Source organism: Triturus cristatus, chromosome 9, assembly GCF_964204655.1.
Source record: "Triturus cristatus chromosome 9, aTriCri1.1, whole genome shotgun sequence".
NCBI classification, from domain to species: Eukaryota; Metazoa; Chordata; class Amphibia; order Caudata; family Salamandridae; genus Triturus; species Triturus cristatus.
In genome coordinates this window covers 1,021,599,662-1,021,618,597 of record NC_140592.1, presented here as the reverse complement: position 1 = coordinate 1,021,618,597, position 18,936 = coordinate 1,021,599,662, and the positions used below count along the sequence as shown (strand labels likewise).

At 46.1% G+C, this 18,936-nt stretch overlaps 1 long non-coding RNA gene across 2 annotated transcripts in view; it reads right to left on the bottom strand.

Annotated features, from left to right (window-relative positions):
* LOC146799249 (uncharacterized) overlaps positions 1 to 18,936 on the bottom strand; it is a 61,642-nt gene that overhangs the window by 22,723 nt on the left and 19,983 nt on the right. The window contains exons 2-3 of one of the 2 annotated variants that reach the window (XR_014969250.1): positions 6,519 to 6,629; positions 3,831 to 4,853 (exon numbers count right to left, since the gene is read on the bottom strand). This is a non-coding gene — a long non-coding RNA (uncharacterized LOC146799249). Of the gene's footprint in view, positions 1 to 3,830; positions 4,854 to 6,518; positions 6,630 to 18,936 lie in introns of those variants that run through there. The other variant, XR_014969251.1, reaches the window with a different exon arrangement.

The window sequence follows — 18,936 nt, the reverse complement described above, 5'->3', positions numbered from 1 at the left end:
AATGGCATGGGGAGCAAAAACAACGATGGATCTAGGCCCAGATCTCTGTACTGGGGGTGAATGTTTCACATTGTTTCAGCATTCTGTCCATCAATCGTTCTTTTTGCGTAAGTAAATCAGCAACATTTATTTGTGTAGAGAAAATGAACAGGCAAGACTGTTTGAAGAATCTTGTATAACGTGGCTCGGTTGATGGACAGATTCCCGGGTGTGTAGTGCAGAAGCAAATTAGTAACTGGAACTTCCCCTCACACACAAAAAACAGGCAAGGCCCGACCAAGGCAATTCTGCCAGGAGCCCTCTCCTGTTTGCAACCAGCCCATCCCTCTTTGTGCACACAGTGTTGTGTTATGGCAACTTACGGGATGATGCAGAAAGGCTTCAGGAGTCGGGACATGTGGGTCCGCTATGTGCTGACAAGCAGGGAGGTGCGGGCTGCACAAAGTTGGTCACCCATTCATTTTCAGTGATTCTGCCAGCAGTCCGCGTTCGCTTGAGGCTTAATCCTTGTGGTTAATGTAAAGTCAGGAACCGGAATTAAAGCAGCATTACAAACAAGCTCGAGTCAATACAAAACGTGAGGCTTCCTAATTCGGAATAAGAAAAAAGAAAACTCCCTGTGGGCCCTTATCTCGTCAAATTGACTTAGCATGGAGAAGGTTGTTTCTCGTCTGTCCAGTGAGCCTTGGCGGCACCGCGCCGAGCACACAGCAGTCTATTGTGCTTCAAAATTGTTTAAATCTGTGCTAACACTAGGGACGCAACACCAATTATTTAAAAATAGGACAAAGTGACCTAATATATTGGACAAGGGGGCTCTTGTGAAAGAAAGCAGACAATGAACCCTAGACAAGCTAAAGACGACAATGCATGTGGAGGAAGGGTTGGCAAAACTCTGTGGAATTTCACTGACTTTTGTTCGTGCAACACCACGAAATTCCAGAGTGAAACTCTGGGAGTTCTGCCCGCCCCTAGTTGCTTCTGCAGCCTCTTCCTCTCCATTGTAAACAGTGAGCGTTCCGTTACAGCAGGGACATTACTGTTTTGATATGGTTGCTTGGTAATCGAATTATTTTTTGTAAACAGATTTTTATTGGATTTTCAAGGTGGCATCAGCGTAGGAAAATCCGCCCTGTGGGCACATCAAATGATCAAACAGTGCAAGTAAAGTTCAGTGGAGTTGTCCCCCGCGTATTATCATAGGGTCCCCCTTCCCCTCCCAATATCAGTCCTCTCATCGGGTTTGGTAATCTAATTATGCCCACACAAGACTTCAATACCTGAAATCAGAGTGCAACCTTCCTGACAGGATGCACATGTTGAGCGCACTCTGTCGGGCTCATGGAACAAAAACAGACCGCTGAAAAGTCCGCTGGCTTAAATTGCTTCCTGTCCCACCCTCGCACGGGCAGGGAGCACGCCTGCAAGCAGAGCAGATCTTTCACCATTAAAACAGTAACAACACAATCAAACAAGCATTGCCAAAGCCAATAGGAGTTGCCTTTGTGACCCAGTGGCTTTAGCAATTCTTTTTGGCCATGTTGAATAGCATGCTTTTGAAAGCGTAGTGAAAAAGAAAGCAGAAAAAACAGCATACACCTTCTGACAGCTGGTACCTACCAAGTCATATACTGCGAGGCAGTCGGGTGGTTAAGTGGAAAAGGAGTTGAATGGACTGTTAGAGGCATTAAAGTCATTGACTCACATACTCAACAACCACTTCAACTGAAGGAAGTGCTAAAATATATATATATATATATATTGTATTCAAACATATTTGCATATATTTACACACAGGTCTGTCTTATTTGTTGTGTTTTCCAAGGCAAACGCTGTGAATCTAGACATTACAATTGACAGTGTACATGCGCGCACCGTCCCCACGTAAATACATTTAATGATTTTAACATAAGTCTTTAACTAGTCCAAAAGTTAACACTGAAAATGGGGACAATGTTGGCTTAAAATAGGGCAATATAGCACAGCACTACTACAGGCAAACTCCAGACAGGCTTGGCTTTCATGACGGACACAGCAGGAAAAAAGAACAGGTTACTTAGACAGTTCTAAAATTTAGCACCAAGCAATGATTTCCACCCCATCCCCTTTTAGCGCTATAGACTATTTCATAACACTATGAAAGTGAACTTTTTAGGTCACTAGAGCCTCTGGGAAGGCATGATATTCTGCAGACACTTTGGCTTCAATACTAAAAGTCTTATGACTAGCTAAGAAGCGTGTGAGGATCCCGTAAAGCGACGATGACAGTGGAGCATGGCGCCACAAATCCGCTGCATACTGAGGGTGATGCTAGTGCTGCGGTTGGAGGTCTGAAGACTGAGGCGGCTCGGAGACCTTACAGAGCAACAGCAGCTTGGAAGTCCACTCGGACTTTATCCAAGCCCCATGCAGAGCCTGGGAAACATATTAATGATAGCACCAAGAGGCATTTCAGACCTTTTTGGGGGGGGTCGGGGGGAACTTCTGCAACAGACAAGAAAAAGTAATCAGTGAAAGTGCCACCTTCAAAGGGTAGCATGCACATGTGGAAGAAAAGCCTACGCAAAAAAAAGAAATTTGCAAAACTACATTTTAAACAAGCTGATCCTCAAGCAGAGATAGCTTATCGGCAACAGCTTTTCACAGCTTCCTCCGAGCGTCACATCGCGCGTTAACTACAACGAACAAAAACAAGTATAGTAACCTGAGCCACGAGGAATGCAGCTGCCATCCTGCGCACCGCTGCTTGCTCCCGCAGGCAAAACATCGTGGGAGTGAACATTAGAAAAGAGGTGGGACATGCACCTGCCTTTAGCCATCTGCGTGCTTTCATTATTGAAAGACACACACAAAAGCCAACCCAATGCGTGGGGGGAGTCAGACCCACACAGAGCAGTTACAAGCAGCCTTGCAGAGCAGCGCATGCGCGCTGCGCTAGGATCGACCTAAAAAGCAGACTAACATTATGTGTGGGTCTTACCTGATTGTGGTAAGACATGAAACTAAATAGGAGGAAGGAACCCTTTTGTGTGTTCCGCAAAGTGCATAAAAATAGTGAGAAAACTTGAGTGGTGACAGAAACGAAAAACAAATTTCAGGGGCTAATAAAGCTCATTTCATCCAGAATCGTCTACTGAACACATTTATATTGGAGAGCCTCCCCAGTATCTTACCCAGTGGTTGCAGTTAGTCTAAAATTCTCAATTTACGTAGCCATGCATCAGTCACATCTCATCTGAGTGACTAGCACTGACTGCTTGTGCATTTTGTTTAAGACCATGTTTCACTTACAGGTCCTTTTACAAAACTGGTCCAGTTTAATTGCGTAATAAACTCACTCATTACCAACCAGCCTGGCTGCTTTGCTCTGCTGCTCCTTCTTTACTGGTCCCCGCTTAATGTCAGATGCTCCAGAATTGGAAAAAGGTCCTTTTTTCGATCTGATAAACTCTGCAATTGTCTTCCTTTACAAAAGCATGAAGTTCAAAATCATCTTCTCTTCTGGAAAAGCCTTTAATCTTGGCTTTTCTCAGAGCAGTTCATCTCTGAAGTCCGTTTCCGGCACCTGCTATCTCATTCTAGTTTTGTGTTTTCTTTTTTTTACAGTACGAGGAACCCATCGGGCGGCTGCAGCGCTTTAGAAATCTATATTCATTCAGTTCCTCATGCGCCAACCCACTGGTTCATAGGTTTCGATGGTAGGCTTTTTCTCTTTTGTCTAGACACTCAGCGCCTGATTTACAAAGGTAACTTACTTTTTTGAGTAAGCTTACTACTTTGTGCAAAATATTACTAAAATAACACACAGTAAGTCCAGCACCACACAGAGACTGAAGAGTGCCAGGTCAGGAGGATGATACCTGGTCACGCATGTGGTGAGGCCTACCTAGTTCCCTATATGAAGAGACACACACACAGTACTAGTGGGTATGGGCAAAGACCACGTGCGGTCATCCGCCTCTTTATTTCTCTTATCTGGGCGAGCCCGCTTGGAGGATTGATACAATGTGCAACATTGTCCTGTGAGGGCCGGGTGGCTCACTCACTACTTCCCTCCTTTTCTTCAGTTGCAGCCATCACTCCTGAGGCATGAAACATACAAAGTCTCGGAGTAGTTGGCTGGGGGCAGGATTAGTCCGGAGATCATACGTCTGGCTCCGGGAGTTGGAACTAGGTCCTGCTCCAGGAGGGCTGTTTGAGAGGGATGCACTTCCGCTGGTTGCGCGTGGCGAAACTTCAGTCGACACCTCTCAGTCTGTTCTCGTTGGCGTGAGATGTCCTCTGCCGGCCACGGGAGAAGGCGTAGGGTCTACGGCAGTGTCCTCCTCCCTCTCTGGATCGGTGTCCTGCTCCTGGCCAGATGGGGGTCCGATCACCTTTTTGAACCAGGACACTTTCCTGGTCACCAATTGCGCATCCAGTCTGGCAGAGGCCATGGTCCCATGTGTGGTGATGATCTCCCACACTTCGGGTTCTTAAGGCGTCCGGAACTTCCACCCCGGGTGCCTGTTCTTGATGACAGCATAGTCGCCCACGACCGAGGGGGGCTGGGATCTTCAAGCTAGACTTGCTTTTCTGTTGGTGGCTTCTTTCTCGGCTTGGCCTCACCATCCACTTTTGCTGGGCGCCAGGTTGGATCTGTAGATATATTGTCCCGCAGGGCACATCGAAACATCAGGTGGGACGGGGCACAGCGGGTGGTACTGTGTGAGGGCAGGCGGTATGCGTTCAGGAACTGGTGGAGGCATGCCTTAGCGTCTTCTCCCTTCTCCTCCCCAAATCCTAAACACCCGGTCGAGGGTCCGCATGAAGCGTTCCACCTCAACATTTGCCTGCGGCCCTTGTGGAGTAATCTGAAATATCAAATACAGGAATGCTGTGATACTTTAATAATGAAGCAAACCTATTGTCACCAAAATACAGACTAGTAAGTGCATATAGGGAAGTATAGATTCACAATTATTCATTACACATTCACATACCTTAAAGATATACATATTGTCAAAGTACATATATGTGGAGTTAGGTACTGCAAACCTATACATACCTACCTGTTGAAATTTGTATCCTTAATACTTTGGCATATTAAGGTATAACAATATTCCCTACTCGATATTCAGGACACATACTTTTAATTGAACGTTGAGGCAAGTGTAACAAGCAACAGATGCAATAAGGTAGTAAATAGAGACTTCAGCATACGGAGTCCTATGTTTCAAACCTGATTTCGCCATTTGACAAAACTGCGTGATCTTGTGCACATTTTTTGTGTTCATGTATCTCATGTTGCGGTTCTTATGTGGGGCGGCTGGAAGTTAGCTACTCTCTTTATAATGTGTGCCGGAGTCAGCAAGTTGTTCACAAGACTAAAGCATATTAAAGAAGTATGCTATTATAACATATAATGGTTAACATTTGTCTAGATATGTTGATGAACCTGACCGGTCTACTGCGTTTCTGACCACATACTTTTCAATGGATTCCCCTCAGTCTGTGCTTGCGTTAGGCAGGGGATGTATGTGGGGTACAAAATACCGTTCATGACAGCTTTTTGGGGTTGGGGAATTTTGATAACATGAAGGCAGAAACACGAGGTGAAGCTGGAGGTTGTGATGAATGGAAGAATAAGGAAAGAGTAAAATGGAGGAGGACCAGAGTGAGAAGGACTGCATTTGGATTTGGGACCTCTCGAAACTAAGCAAACCTGATGCCATAAGGAATGCAGAGATTATAAAAGTCTACTTTAAAACCTTTCATTTTTCACCTCCTTTGAGGCACTACTTTAACAGAATCACATTAAATCGTTTCTCAAGGGTGTTTATCTCATTATGTCCCTGGCTACATTGAAGTGCTGCAAGACTTTCTGGAAGCTAATGGGTTTAATTGATGCTACAGGCGGACTACATAGTCTGCACTTTAGTCTTACATTAGATAGAAGTCAGACTCCTCAACAAGCAAAGAAAGGTTGTATATGCTCTTACATACTCAGCAAAATTATCCTTTTTTGACTCATGCTTCTTATTGGCTCAGGTATACGCTGAGAGCCCTCAATCACTTTTCACTGATCTAGTTCAGGCTACAGATAGCAGAGCTATTTCTTGCACTATAAGCACAAAGGCAGCAGGTCTGCCTTTCTGGTGACACTGATTGTATGTGCCCAGGCTTTAGTGATGTGCTATTCTACAGGGTACACAGGTCCTGCAGAAGCTATTCCATCAGATGGGGCCTACAAGTTCCATTCCGAAACAGCATAGTAATGCACAAACTGTGTAGGCCCCTTCTGCATTCCCTAGCGGACATAGAAGACTCTAGAAATCTGCAACTATTTCTGCAATGTGACTCATCACCCTACACATTGACCAAATGAAACAAGACTTGCCAACAACCTCTGCCAGGTAGCTGTGAAACTCACTCGCTAGATTAAACAAGATATAGGGCTAACCTAGCAGATCCAGGAATACAACCAGTCTTTGGAGGTGACATAGACCAAAGATAAGAGTCATTTTTAAGTGACTTACTATAGTATTGGGAGGTCCTGCTTCCCATTCCATTTTGTACCCGCTTCTGACTTTTCAGTTTTGCCGTTCGGCCAGTGATCTGTTGCTGCCGCTGGTTTTGAAGGTAGGATTCTGAGGGACAGGAAAGCATCATAAAAGGATTTTGACAGAGTTGAATAGGTCAAATGTGCACTGTAACGTGTGACTGCTGTAGTTGTGCAGAGAGGACAGTGCCATTGATTCTGGTACATCAAATCCAAAACATGAAATATAAACCATCCTGCTCAACACCAGCAGTTAAAATCATGGTCGCCACAGAAAAACACCCTTCTCCTCGACCCACCTGATGACAATTCTTGGTGTCCTATATTTTGACCACAACTTCACATGCTTGCCTAGTTTAGACCTGTAAACTAATTACCTTCCTTAAGATTATAAGGCATTTTTTTAAATCAAAGAAATGCAGTGAAGGAAAATGTCCTAGAAGGAATGTGTAGCTTAGTCTCATAATGCGAATTCATATATTTGCAACTGTTTCATGTCTTACATCATCTCTGAGACCCATGCAGGTGAAATCTTTAACTGTCTTGCGCCATATCATATATTTAAGCTCACTACAATTCCAAACTACAGATGAATACTAAGCAGATGTTCCTTACAGTACATTCATAAACTGTTCCTTGTGCAGGCCGGTCATTTGTTTCTGTGGTTTATGTCTGCTATATAAGGACATGTGATTTTTAATATGAAAATGCAGCTTTTAGAAAGTAAATTTTATATAAGCTGCCAGATCACTTGAAAGACTAAATCTTAGCCTTTTAAAGGAGTGTCCCAGAATGAAGACATCTCATAATGAAACCACTTGCATAAATTCCAGCTGAAGATTTAACTTCATAACTCCATCTACTGTTACCGAAGGAGAAGAGGCACGATGTTGTATAACCAAACAACGTCTGTAGTGGTGTATACCTTTGGCCTCCTCAAAGGTAGATCCAGTAGCCTAAAAAATGTGTGGCAAGTAGGGGGTGGGGCGCACTTCAGTAATTTGTTGTAAGATCACTGCATTTATGCTATGTTGTACAACATAGCTACCAAGAAAGGGCTTCCAATTGAACGAGTAGATGATTCTGACGATGAAGCTATTCACCACGACCCTGCCATCATGCAAACCTCGCCCTGAATGCAACTAGAGCTGCAGAGCACACAGAAAGGACATCACCAACAATCTGAGGTAACTATATAAAACACTTCAGATATATATTAGCGAATATAAAAATGTACACATTTAAACGTTGTTAATAAAAATATTGTGTTTATTCAAACATGAAAAGTAAAAATTGAACAGCTTGGATTTAAATAATATAAACAATCATGATTACAATGGAGAAGAAAAATTAAACAAATGTTTCCATATTGTATTTTTTTATTTGAAAACATTACTTCTATTATCTCTTTCCCCCTCAGCCTACAACATCGCCCTCCTCATTAGAAATACTTCTCCTTAGGCAGAGTGCCACCTCGCTTTCAAGAACACTCATTTGCTACCTACTAGAAATGTGGGGCCTGATTCATGAAGGGCCTCTACACTCATAGCGGAGGCCCCGCAGTTATATTGGGACTCTCCACCCTCGGGCCGAATCTCTGCAATGAGAATTCTCACTGCGGCGATTCCGCCCAGATGGCAGAAATTCTCCTACAACTGCAGAGGCCCTTTGTGAATTAGGTCCCATGGACTGTTTCTGCAAGTCTACGGTGTGGCAAGACAGAACTCTATTCCACTGTCCAGCCAGACTACTGATCCTCCAAAACCGTGAAAGCTGCCTGTAAGATGTTGCTTTTGATGTTGTGTCAGTGATCCTTCATGACTTGCTCCACAAACAGCCTTCACTCACTCTCGAATTGGCTACATTTGGGACGCCACTGCTTGATGACATTCGCTAATGCTTTTGAAACCTTACTGATTAATTTTACCCAGGCTCCTTACCTTTTTTAGGCTACACCAGCATAACTTTTAATTGCTGTTGTTGGACCTTCCTTCTTCTTCATCTTGTTGTGGTGATACCTCTGTTGAAATATGAACTACTTTGTCTTTTCATTTAAAAGGGCCTAGCATTACCACATTCCAGATCGCAAATACCAAATACAATGATTGAACGTACCAATTTAATATTTACTGTGTAGGGTACATATATGATATAACAAAAATATACACATATCACCACGATATCCATGTCGGCACTACTTGTATTAAGAAATATATGGCTTGGTGGCACTGGATTGACCTGTAGCGTTGGCATGTTCTGCAGACACGTCAATTGAACGGACTCCAGACTCTGCCTCTGGCATGAGGACTGATTACGTCATTTCAACCAAGAGATTTATTGGTAGTTATGTGGAATGGCCACCTCTTCTCTTTGGTGCAAGTGCTAACACTATTGCAATGCTTGAATATTTCGGCAATTGTACATTGTTTGAGGGCAGCATACATTTGCTACTGGATTTCTTGCCAGACATTTCTTTCAGCGTAATCTGGCACTGCTAAGGCGGTTTCCTTTTTCTTACAACTTCCTCTCTCTGGCTTGTTTAATTTTTTTGAGCATTTTACTCCTGTGCTCCTCTTCTGTGAGCTCTCCTGGCCGTAATTGTGCTGCAGTCTGTATTTCCTAGTTGCAAAGTCATCAGTTGCTGACGCTGCAACAGTCTCTATTTGAGACATCCGGTCCGAAATTTGAGATAAATTACACATTGCAAATCGTTAGATTAAAAATGTGAATAAAAAATAATTTGGTACTGATAGTGTTTACTCGATATGGATTTGTGATTTCGAAATTGAGCTTCGCTATTTTTTTTTTAAATCAACAAATTACAAAAAAACATAATATTTGCACATGACTCAGGCCCTATGTCCTTAACTACCTAAAATAGTTGGGGCCTAATATATTGTTCACGGCCTTTGGGGTCCCTGGGGTTTGGAATCTCATTTAGCACGCAATGATTCTCATTGCCCCGGTTGTGTAGAAGGTTGCTGATTGTGGATAAGTTGGTGCTCTTTTCCTATTCGGGGTAACCACCTTCTGGTTTTCTCTGGTGCCTTGCTGAACTCATCACTGGCAAAAGTAGTTTTTGACTTTTTGAAGCGACAGTTTGTGGGTAATGCTTTCAAGGCCAATTTTCACCATGACCACAGACCCTTTTAAATTGGCCTCTCTCAAATGGTGTTCAGAACTTCTAACCAACTCTCAAACAAACAAACAAACAAACAAAAAACATTTTTATAATGTTGCCCGTTTTCTGTAAGGAAAACAGACTACACTTTAAAAAAGTTGACTTTATTTAAAACTCAGTCACAAACATGACCACAGCAGGCCACCATCCCTGTGATGGCATCTACTCATAGTGAGCTGCAATTTATAACCTATGCCATTAATATTGATGAGGTAGGTCTGATTGCGACCCACCACGATTCAGAATTTTGTGAACCTACATATAAGTACATTGGTTTTTGCGAATGGAAATTTCAGTCCCCAAATTTCTTGAATGTCACACCCTTCTTCCATAGTGACTATAACTCGACACTCACCTCTGGTGATTAAGCACAGCAGGCATTTGTTTGCCTGTTTTTTCTATGGACTGTTCATGCTTCAGAAACGCTTTTCCCCCGCAAATAGGCCTTTATTTTGGCTAGCCCACTGTGGCCTTGATGAGCAATCTGAACCACCTCCTGTGGAGAGTTTTAGGAATTTCTATTTTGCAGCTTCTTAATGCTAGTCCTTCATTTGTGACACTCTCCAGAGCATGTAGTTTCTGAAGTACACTTAAATATTTAGGTGGGTTGTTTAAGTCCCAGATATTATTTGTGGTGGCCATCAGCTTTATTTTTTTTTGAAAACTTTCTTTATTGGCATTTATAGATAGTATAACACACGGGCACAGGCGATATCGGCATTATCACATAGGTTTACATTTCAAGTGCACCCGTGCACAGTCCATACAATCGTGTAGCCTTCTGGCCCTTCAAGCCATTCGTCGCTGTCCTGAGTGGGGCTGCAGATGTGTGCCCGGGCCAGCCTCTGGGTGCACCCTACTGGAGCACGCCATAATCGCCTTGCCGCAGGGGTGCCATGCAGTGGGACTACCCTCCCTGTGAGGGGCGTCGCAGGGGCTATGGAAGTGCAGCCATTAAGTAACCATGAACTAACTGGGGGCGGAGAAACCGGGGAAAGGGGAGGGTGCACTGTGTCGCCTTTCGGGAGTACTGGGAGCTGCGCGCTCATACGCTGGACCATCGTGTGGGAAAGGACCGGGGTAGTCGCGCACGCGGAGGTGAGGAGGGGGGCAGGGGGGGGGCGGGAGCATCCAAAATGGCCTATGAGGGCTCTGGTCGTGGGGCCCGGGGGGACAACCTCTGCGAGACCCCAGGAGCCCGGCCTACCTGCGCACTACCCGGGATGGACTCCGGCGTTGCGGGTGCCCCCAGAGAGTCTATCAGTCTCGGGTGCGCCGCGGCCTCCGTCTCCTGCGTGAATGTGTGCATTAACATGGCCCAGGGCATTGAGATCGGGTGTTTGCGCATCCCACGGACTTCCTCCGTTCTGAGTGTGGTTTCCTCCGCTCTGCCCCACTTCCTGACAGCCCCCACCCATGCCGCTAGAGGGGGCCCTCCCGGCGCCTTCCAATGCATAGCAATGCATCGTTTAGCGAGGATCAAGATGAGGAAGGCAAACCTTCTCTCCACTTTCTGCTGCTTATGCCGGTCATGAATTCCCAGCGCGCAATGGTGGCCATCAGCTTTAGCACCTCAGATGCCATTCAGCATGGAGCATAGGCATCTATTGACAGGTCTTTCACTTATTTCTACAGGCAGCAGTCAATTGTTCTGAGGTGAGTCTTCCACTCATCCCCCTTTCTTTTTCGCTCCCAAAACCTTGAGCTATCTAGCAATGCTGTACTACCTACATAAACAAGAACCTCCTCAGCCTACACCAGAGTATTTAAGCCCTGTAATTCGGCCACCAGCACTACAGAATCCTTCCCGGTATACTGGACCAACGTAAAATGAACCTGTTAAAGCTTAAGCGGCCGACTACAATGCCGTCCAATTCGGATTTGGCGATTCTGATTTCGGAAGCTATGTTTCCGACCGAATGGTATCAAAAAAAGGGTTTGTGGGGCTGAAATCACCAGTTTCCTTTTAGGGAATGACAGACTTTTGCCAGAAAACCAACATTTTTTACACAGTTTTGGCATTTTGGCACAAAAATGTGTGAAAATAGTGATTTGTTCAGCTAAAATTGAGGTTTGCAGGGGATTCTGGGTAAGAAAACATTGGGGGATCCATGCAAGCCACACCTCCCTGGAATCCCCAGGGTGTCTAGTTTTCAGAAATGTGTGGGTTTGGTAAGTTTCCCAAGCTGGCCGCAGAGCACGGGGCCAAAAACTCAGGTGACACCCTTGTAAAACCAGGTTGTTTTGTGATAGGCAATTTTGATGTTGCCTCAATACGTTTTGGGCCCTTGCCTGTTGCGGGTACTTGGGCCTCCCACACGAGTGAGGCACTGTTTTTATCGTGAGACCCGGGGGAACTCTGGGTGGTAGGAAATTTGTGTCAGCCCGGTGATGCCACAACTTCCCCACACTAAAATGTGTGAAAATAGTGATTTTGTCAGCTAAAAATTGAGGTTTGCAGGGGATTCTGGGTAAGAAAACGTTGGGGGATGCACGCAAGCCACACCTCCCTGGACTCCCCCTGGTGTCTAGTTTTCAAAAATGTGTGGGTTTGGTAGGTTTCCCTAGGTGGCCGCCAAGCACCGGGCCAAAAACCCAGGTGACTCCCCTTGCAAAACCAGGTTGTTTAGTGATAGGTAATTTTTATGTCTCCTAAATAGGTTTTGGGCCCTTGCCTGTCGCGGGCACTAGGCCTATACACGTAAGTGAGGTACCATTTTTCTCGGAAGACTTTGGAGAACGCGGGGTTAGTGAAATTTTGTGGATCCACGCAGATTCCAGAACTTTCCACCACAGCAATGTGAGCGAAATGAGTTTTTTTTTACAAAGTTTTAGGCTTGCAAGGGTTTGTGGGTATCAGAACCTTGCGAGAGCCAGTCAAGTCACCCCATCCTGGATTCCCCTGGGTATCTAGTTTTCAAAAATGTACAGGTTTGCTAGGTTTCCCTACGTGCCAACTGCGCTAGGGCCCAAAATTCACAGGTAGGCACATTGCTAAAAAAAAAATGTCAGAGCCTAGTGGGCTTTCTGCCTCCCTGGGGGGGGGGGGGGGAAATCGGGGAAGGGGGGTTTGTCCCGATATGCCCCCAAAGGGAGCAGAAAGACTGTTGCTATTTTTTGTGGGGGTTGGGGCATTGGTATGACCATTTGGGGCAGCCCCCACGCATAAAAAAAGCCTGCGTACTCGCTGGCCCCTAGTGGGCTTTCTGTCCCCCAGGGGGAAGATCAGGGGCCACTGCCACCATCTTCCCTCCTGGGGGCAGAAAGACTGGAATTTCTCTGGGGGTGGGGGTATTGTCATGCCCATTTTGGGCAGCCCCTACCCCTACACTAATAAAACAAAAAAATCCATGGTTTCTAGTGGGCTTTCTGCGCCCCCGGGGGGGCCAGATTGGGGGCTACAGCACCCTTCTGCCTCCCGGGGGGGGGGGGGGGGGGGAAGACAGACAGAAAGACTGTCATTTTTGTGGGGGGTGGGGGCATTGCCGTGCCCGTTTCGGGCAGCCCACACCCTAAAAACAATTGCGCAAAAAAAAAAAACCCTGGTGGATAGTGGGCTTTCTGCCGCTCGGGGGGGGCGGGGGAGAGGGGCAGATTGGGGGCTACTGCCCCCATCTACCAACCGGGGGGGGGGGGGGTGCAGAAAGGCTGTAATGGTGGCGGGGGTGGGGGGTTTGGGCAGCCCCAACCCTAAAACAGATGGTGCAAAAAAAAATCCCTGGCGTCAAGTGGGCTTTCTGCTCCCCGGGGGGGGGGGGGGGGCAGAAAAGAATAGGGGCCAATGCCCGTTTTGGGCAGCCCCCACCCTTATTTTTACTTTCTAAAAAAATCCCTGGTGTCTAGTGGGCCGATTGGGGTCTGACCCCCGGGGGGGGGGGGGCAAAAAGACTAAATGGTGCCAAATTAAATTGGTGGGAGCAAAGACCCTTGCCCAATGGGCCGCTCCCCCCTCCCTGGTGTCTAGTGGGTGGATCCCTGCTTGGGGATCGCCCTCGTGTGGCGATCCACAAGCAGGGATCCACTGTGGAGGGGTACCATTGGAAAGGCGAGATTCTCCCCTTTCCAACGATACCTCTCCCGTCTTTCTACGTGCTCAGGGGGCTGAGATAGCCCCTTGAGCACGTAGAAAGGGAAACTGAAATGAGCCTCTTGGCTCATTTCAGTTTCAGTTTCACTGAAATGACGTCAGTGCGATGTGCGCGCCGATTGTCATTTCAGGGAAACTGGAGGGTGTGTGTGGGGGGGGGGTTGGGGGGGGGGGCCTCGGGAGCTGGGGAAGCTCTTCCCCAGCTCCCGAGGCTCTTTTGGCATAAAGGGAATCCCTCCAGAGGGATTTCCAGGGCGATGTGTCATGACGAGCTGGCCTCGTCATGAGCACACAACCACTGTGTGCCATGACTAGTCCAGCTCGTCATCAGCATCGAAGGGGTTAATATATGCCGTGCTGGCTCCTGGAGACATACATTGGTGTCAGATGTAACTGGGTATTATTATATTCCTTATACCTAGCTGCGCTGGACTGTAAGATGGATTTGCTTGTTGACCGGTACTCTTTCTGGAGATTCAGAGGTGAGCTTTGACCCGGCAGTACAGTGATCTTAGTCTGACCCAGAGTGCCGACAAGCAGGGACGGGTTTTGTCTCCATGTGTGCAAACTGGTTATCTTAGCTGACTCTCCCCGTCTTATTATTCTAGTGGGTGGATTTCTTTTGCATTGGTTTTGGATTTAGGGCTCTTTCTTTGCTGCAACTGGAACACTGGGATCGTTTCCTTGTATATTTCCGTCTCAGTTTAGCCAGTCAGTGTATGTCCTGTATAAAACAGTTTTTGTGCCTTGTCTTGTCCCTCTATTGAAGGGCTTGTTCCGGATTTGCTTTGGGATTTGGGCCCTACTAGGGCCAGACAAATGAGACCATTTTCGTTGACCTTGTAAACCTCATTTAGCACGGCGCCCTGTGTACCAGATGTGGTAATGTCTTGCTGCTTATCTTGCAAATCTGAATGAGGCTTGGGCCTTTCAGAAGCTTGACAGTTAACTTTGGATACAGGACTTGTGCAGTTTCCTCCTTTGCAATTCACCATGTTTTTGTCTTAGTGCAGTGGGTCTAGCAGCACTAATGCATCTAGCTCCTCTATAGAGCATGTCTCCTCAGTCTCTCGTCTCTCGTGTGGAGATCCTGGACGGTTTGGTCTTTTTCAAGGAGGGGAAGGCGCACTGCCGATTAGCCTACTGGAAAATTACTCTAACTGGATATGGTCCCTGGTGTACTTTACGCATTTAGATAGTAAGACATTTGTGAAGGGTTGACTGCTTTTCGTTTTGTGAGCGTTATGGGGTAAAGGTGCTGAAAAAGCTGTATCTGCGCCCATAAAAGGACCTAGGACCCCCTCCCCCCCCAGCTAGCATTGGATACTATGCTTATCAGTGAAGAAATGTACTGGTACAAACACACCGAAGAGGTGTTTGCTAGCCTAAATCATCGGGACCACAGAATTTGTTCCATCCAGCTTAATCAGTTCCTCCTCAACTGTAGAAAAATCTTTTGGCATAGTCACCGCATATTTTTTGCCGTTTGCTGGACCCTATATTTTTGAGGGTCTTACACCTCTGCGCCTTAAAGAAAATTACGGTTTTCCTTCCTGAAGTCCCTCGAGGTTAATTTGCGTTTGCTCTTAAACTTCTCCCAGCCACTGCTTAGCATTTGAATAGCTGTGAAAAAGGTGTGAAATGCCTCCCAGGAGCAAACAATAGGCTGACCTGAACGGACAAAGATAACTCCTCTAAACCTCCCATAATATTCAGTGTGAGGGGTTGTGGGCATCCTTTTTGACATTGCAGTGTCAAATTCTACTTGAGTGTCAAAGCCTGCTTGACGGGTCTGCTGGGTTTACAAAGAACACTTTTAGGGCACACTTGAAAGGCAGAGAACAGGATGCCACTATCTGGTTGCAGAGGGACCCTGCTATGTCCCACCAGATTTCTGTCTCTAGGTTTTACATATAACACTGGAGGATAGGAACAGGATGGCAAAACAATTCTTCTATATCCACTGTCTGACTGCTGATAAACACTGCTCTGTTCTACTAGACTTCAGTCTCTGGCTTTTGGAGGTACAGTGGCAGCCCAAAACAGGATTTTAGTGTTAGATGTGGTAGATCACTAGGAAACCATAGTACAGTTCCCCCCCCTCATCCCCCTCCCCAATACCCACGTTTAGTGTGGCCGAAGACTTTTACTATGTTGAAAAAGCCTACAGTAGGTAAGGTTAGCCCCATTAACTTTTCCCCCGTAGATTAGGACATTGTCAGGAGATATTCCCACCCACTAGCTCGTGCCAGGCAGCCACACCAGAACACTCCTGGACCTGAGAAAAACAAACATAATGGGACTGGGCCTGCCGTCTGTGACCTGAGGAGGCCTGAAGACTGGACATGCTCCTTCTTGTACCCAGCACAAAGAAGTAGACTCCTATTCAAGCTACAAGAGGCCCTCCAGCAACTACCCAGTTGACTAGTGGAAACTGGACCTAGACTCTGCCATTGGCCACCTTGCGAGTCTCTTTGTGGCTCCCTTGGGAGGCTATAGAAGTGTACTCCTGTGGTGGATAAAGGACTAAGTCAGAAGGTAAAATCTTGGACCAGAACCTGGTTCGTGTATCTGACCCGCGCTCTACCGCGGCCAGCATCAAATTGCGCCTAGGTTCTACTCTACTGCGGCCATTTACTACCATTGGCACTTTATGGTGCTATTCCATCTTAAAAAATTCATATCTCTAGTTCCATTTTGGTGACATTTTGTTTACAAAATTTTAATTCATTTTTCTAATTCAGTTTGGAATTTCTATTGTTTTGCATTTTGACTTTATTACTATATTGGTACTGTATAAATATATACACTTTGCCTTAAGTTAAGCCGGTCTGCTCTCTGCAATGGCTATTAGGGGGTGAGTTTAGGTTAATTTAGTGACTTTAAGGGTTCACCCTGACTAGGGTTGTGATTATTCCTTGAGGTGGGTAATCATCCACCCCAAATAATATTCAAATTTCTCACACCAACCTTTCAAGGATGAGCTGAAAGAGGTTGGATACATATTGGTGTTTATCACTATGGTCCGTTTTACTTTGGACTCCTCAGATGCACATGTTGTGGCTGGAGAGGTATTGCAGATCCTTGCATTTTCCCTACAGGGCAATGTGTTGTTCTGACAAGAGCAACTTGTACCTTTGAAGGTGCTCAAATTCGACCTGCTCATCAAGGTAATCTTTGGGATTGTTTACTCCATCTCCTAAATTGTTAACGTCCTTATTAATTTCCTACAGATCCCACTGCAGGTCTGTCTTGACTGCATTTAGCACATCCTGGATTTCCTGGAACGCCAGCAGCAATAATGTTAGGGTAACTGTTTGGTTGGTCTCCTCCAAAACATGTATGTCCACTTTGGGTTCCATCTTGTGTGCCCCTCCTGTCGTTTGCAGTCTTGCGGACTGCCCACTGCTGGAGTTACTATTTGATGTTCTTACTCTTTGCTGAAGGTGTTATCTCTGTAAGGTGATCCAGTATTGCTAGGGCAACCTGGTAGGGCCTGTTGTCCTCTGCATGTCTGGGAGGCCTGGTAACTCGCCCCACAAACAGCATTCTCCGATGGGGAGCGTGCAGCAGGACTCCCCATGTGACTGTCAGTGGTCCGGTATGCCTCCATACCCTGCGGCGATATCACTAAGAGTTTGCTGTCATTTATTTACTGCTGGGGGCAATCAGAGTCAGTGCAGACACTACCAGTCTTTGTGACAGCAGCTCAACTTGGCCCAGCATTGGGCCCCAACCTCCTTCAGTGCAACCACTGCTTTGCTGGGGTTGTGATTATGGAGTGAGAAAATCACTGAAATTACTGTATTCACTGTAGTAGCGTGCAGATGTTCCTGCAACCTACGTTGGGGCTCATATTACCGCACAACCTATAATAGAGGCGCAGGTGCGCTGGCTCTAAGTATTCCCTCTAATTGTAGGTGATCTACACTATGTGTTGATGAGGGTAATTAGTGAGCTATATATTAATGGTGAAACTGAATGATGTTTGGTGATTCAGAGGTCTTCTCTCCCTAACCTACCAGGTGCATTTCAGGCCCTGATGTTATGATATGTGTCGTACTTACCATGCATTGTCAGGATAACAAGTATTATTTCAGGATGTACATTGCATGTGCAATAATGGTATTTTCATGACGTGTGCAACATATAAGTCTTTATCTGATTGCATTATGAGGTTTTGACAATTGCCTAGTTGGCAAAGTAATTATAGGTCTATGTGGTTGTGGTCAATGTTTATATGCAATACAGCAAAAAAAAATTATATAATATTGTGGGGAGTCTATTTTGTGGCGTACTTATTGTGTCTCTGGTGTGTGTTTGCGCAAAAGCTTTACACATTGCCTCTGGGATAAGCCTGACTGCTTGTGCCAAGCTACCAAGAGGGTGAGCAGGGGTTATCTTAGCTGTGTATCTTTCCTACTTGGACAGGGTGCATCTCGACTACCAACTACAGCCCCCGTTTCTAACAGCTGAGTTCAGCCAGGTCACCTATACTAAGCCTGCACCAACGCCAGAGTAGGAGCATGGCACCACCAGACCATGCTCAGTTTTTAAGTATCAGGTTGAGTGTACTTTCTAGGCAGGCAGGCAGACCAAGGCAAGATCTAGAGACACAGGCAGGACACAGCAGACAGGTATGCCCAGGCACACAAATCGGAGTCCCTTGTCAACACTGTAGAGATTTAAAGTAGACCTGAAACTGGGTAATCAATCAGATGTTTTGTAAAGCATAACTACTCACCCGTAAGGGTCTCAAGGTGCTGGGATGGGAGGGGGGTAGAGGTTGGTCCGAGGGGGCACTGTGGTTCAGTGGAAGAGCCAGGTCTTGAGGTCCATCCTGAAGTGAGGCAGTGATAGTGATTGACTGAGATGGAGAGGTATGGTGTTCCAGGTCTTTGCTGCAAGGTAGGAGAAGGATTTTCCTAAGGCTGTGGACTTGCGGATAAGTGGGACGGTAGCCAGGGCCAGTTGGGCGGAGTGGAGGTCTCTGGTGGGTGCGTGGAATGTAAGGCAGTGGTTGAGGTACACAGGTCCCGCGTCGTGTTGAGCTTTCTAGGTGTGTGTGTGTGTGAGGAGATTGAAGGTGATTCTTTAGTTGACTGGGAGTCAGTGGACGTCTCTCAG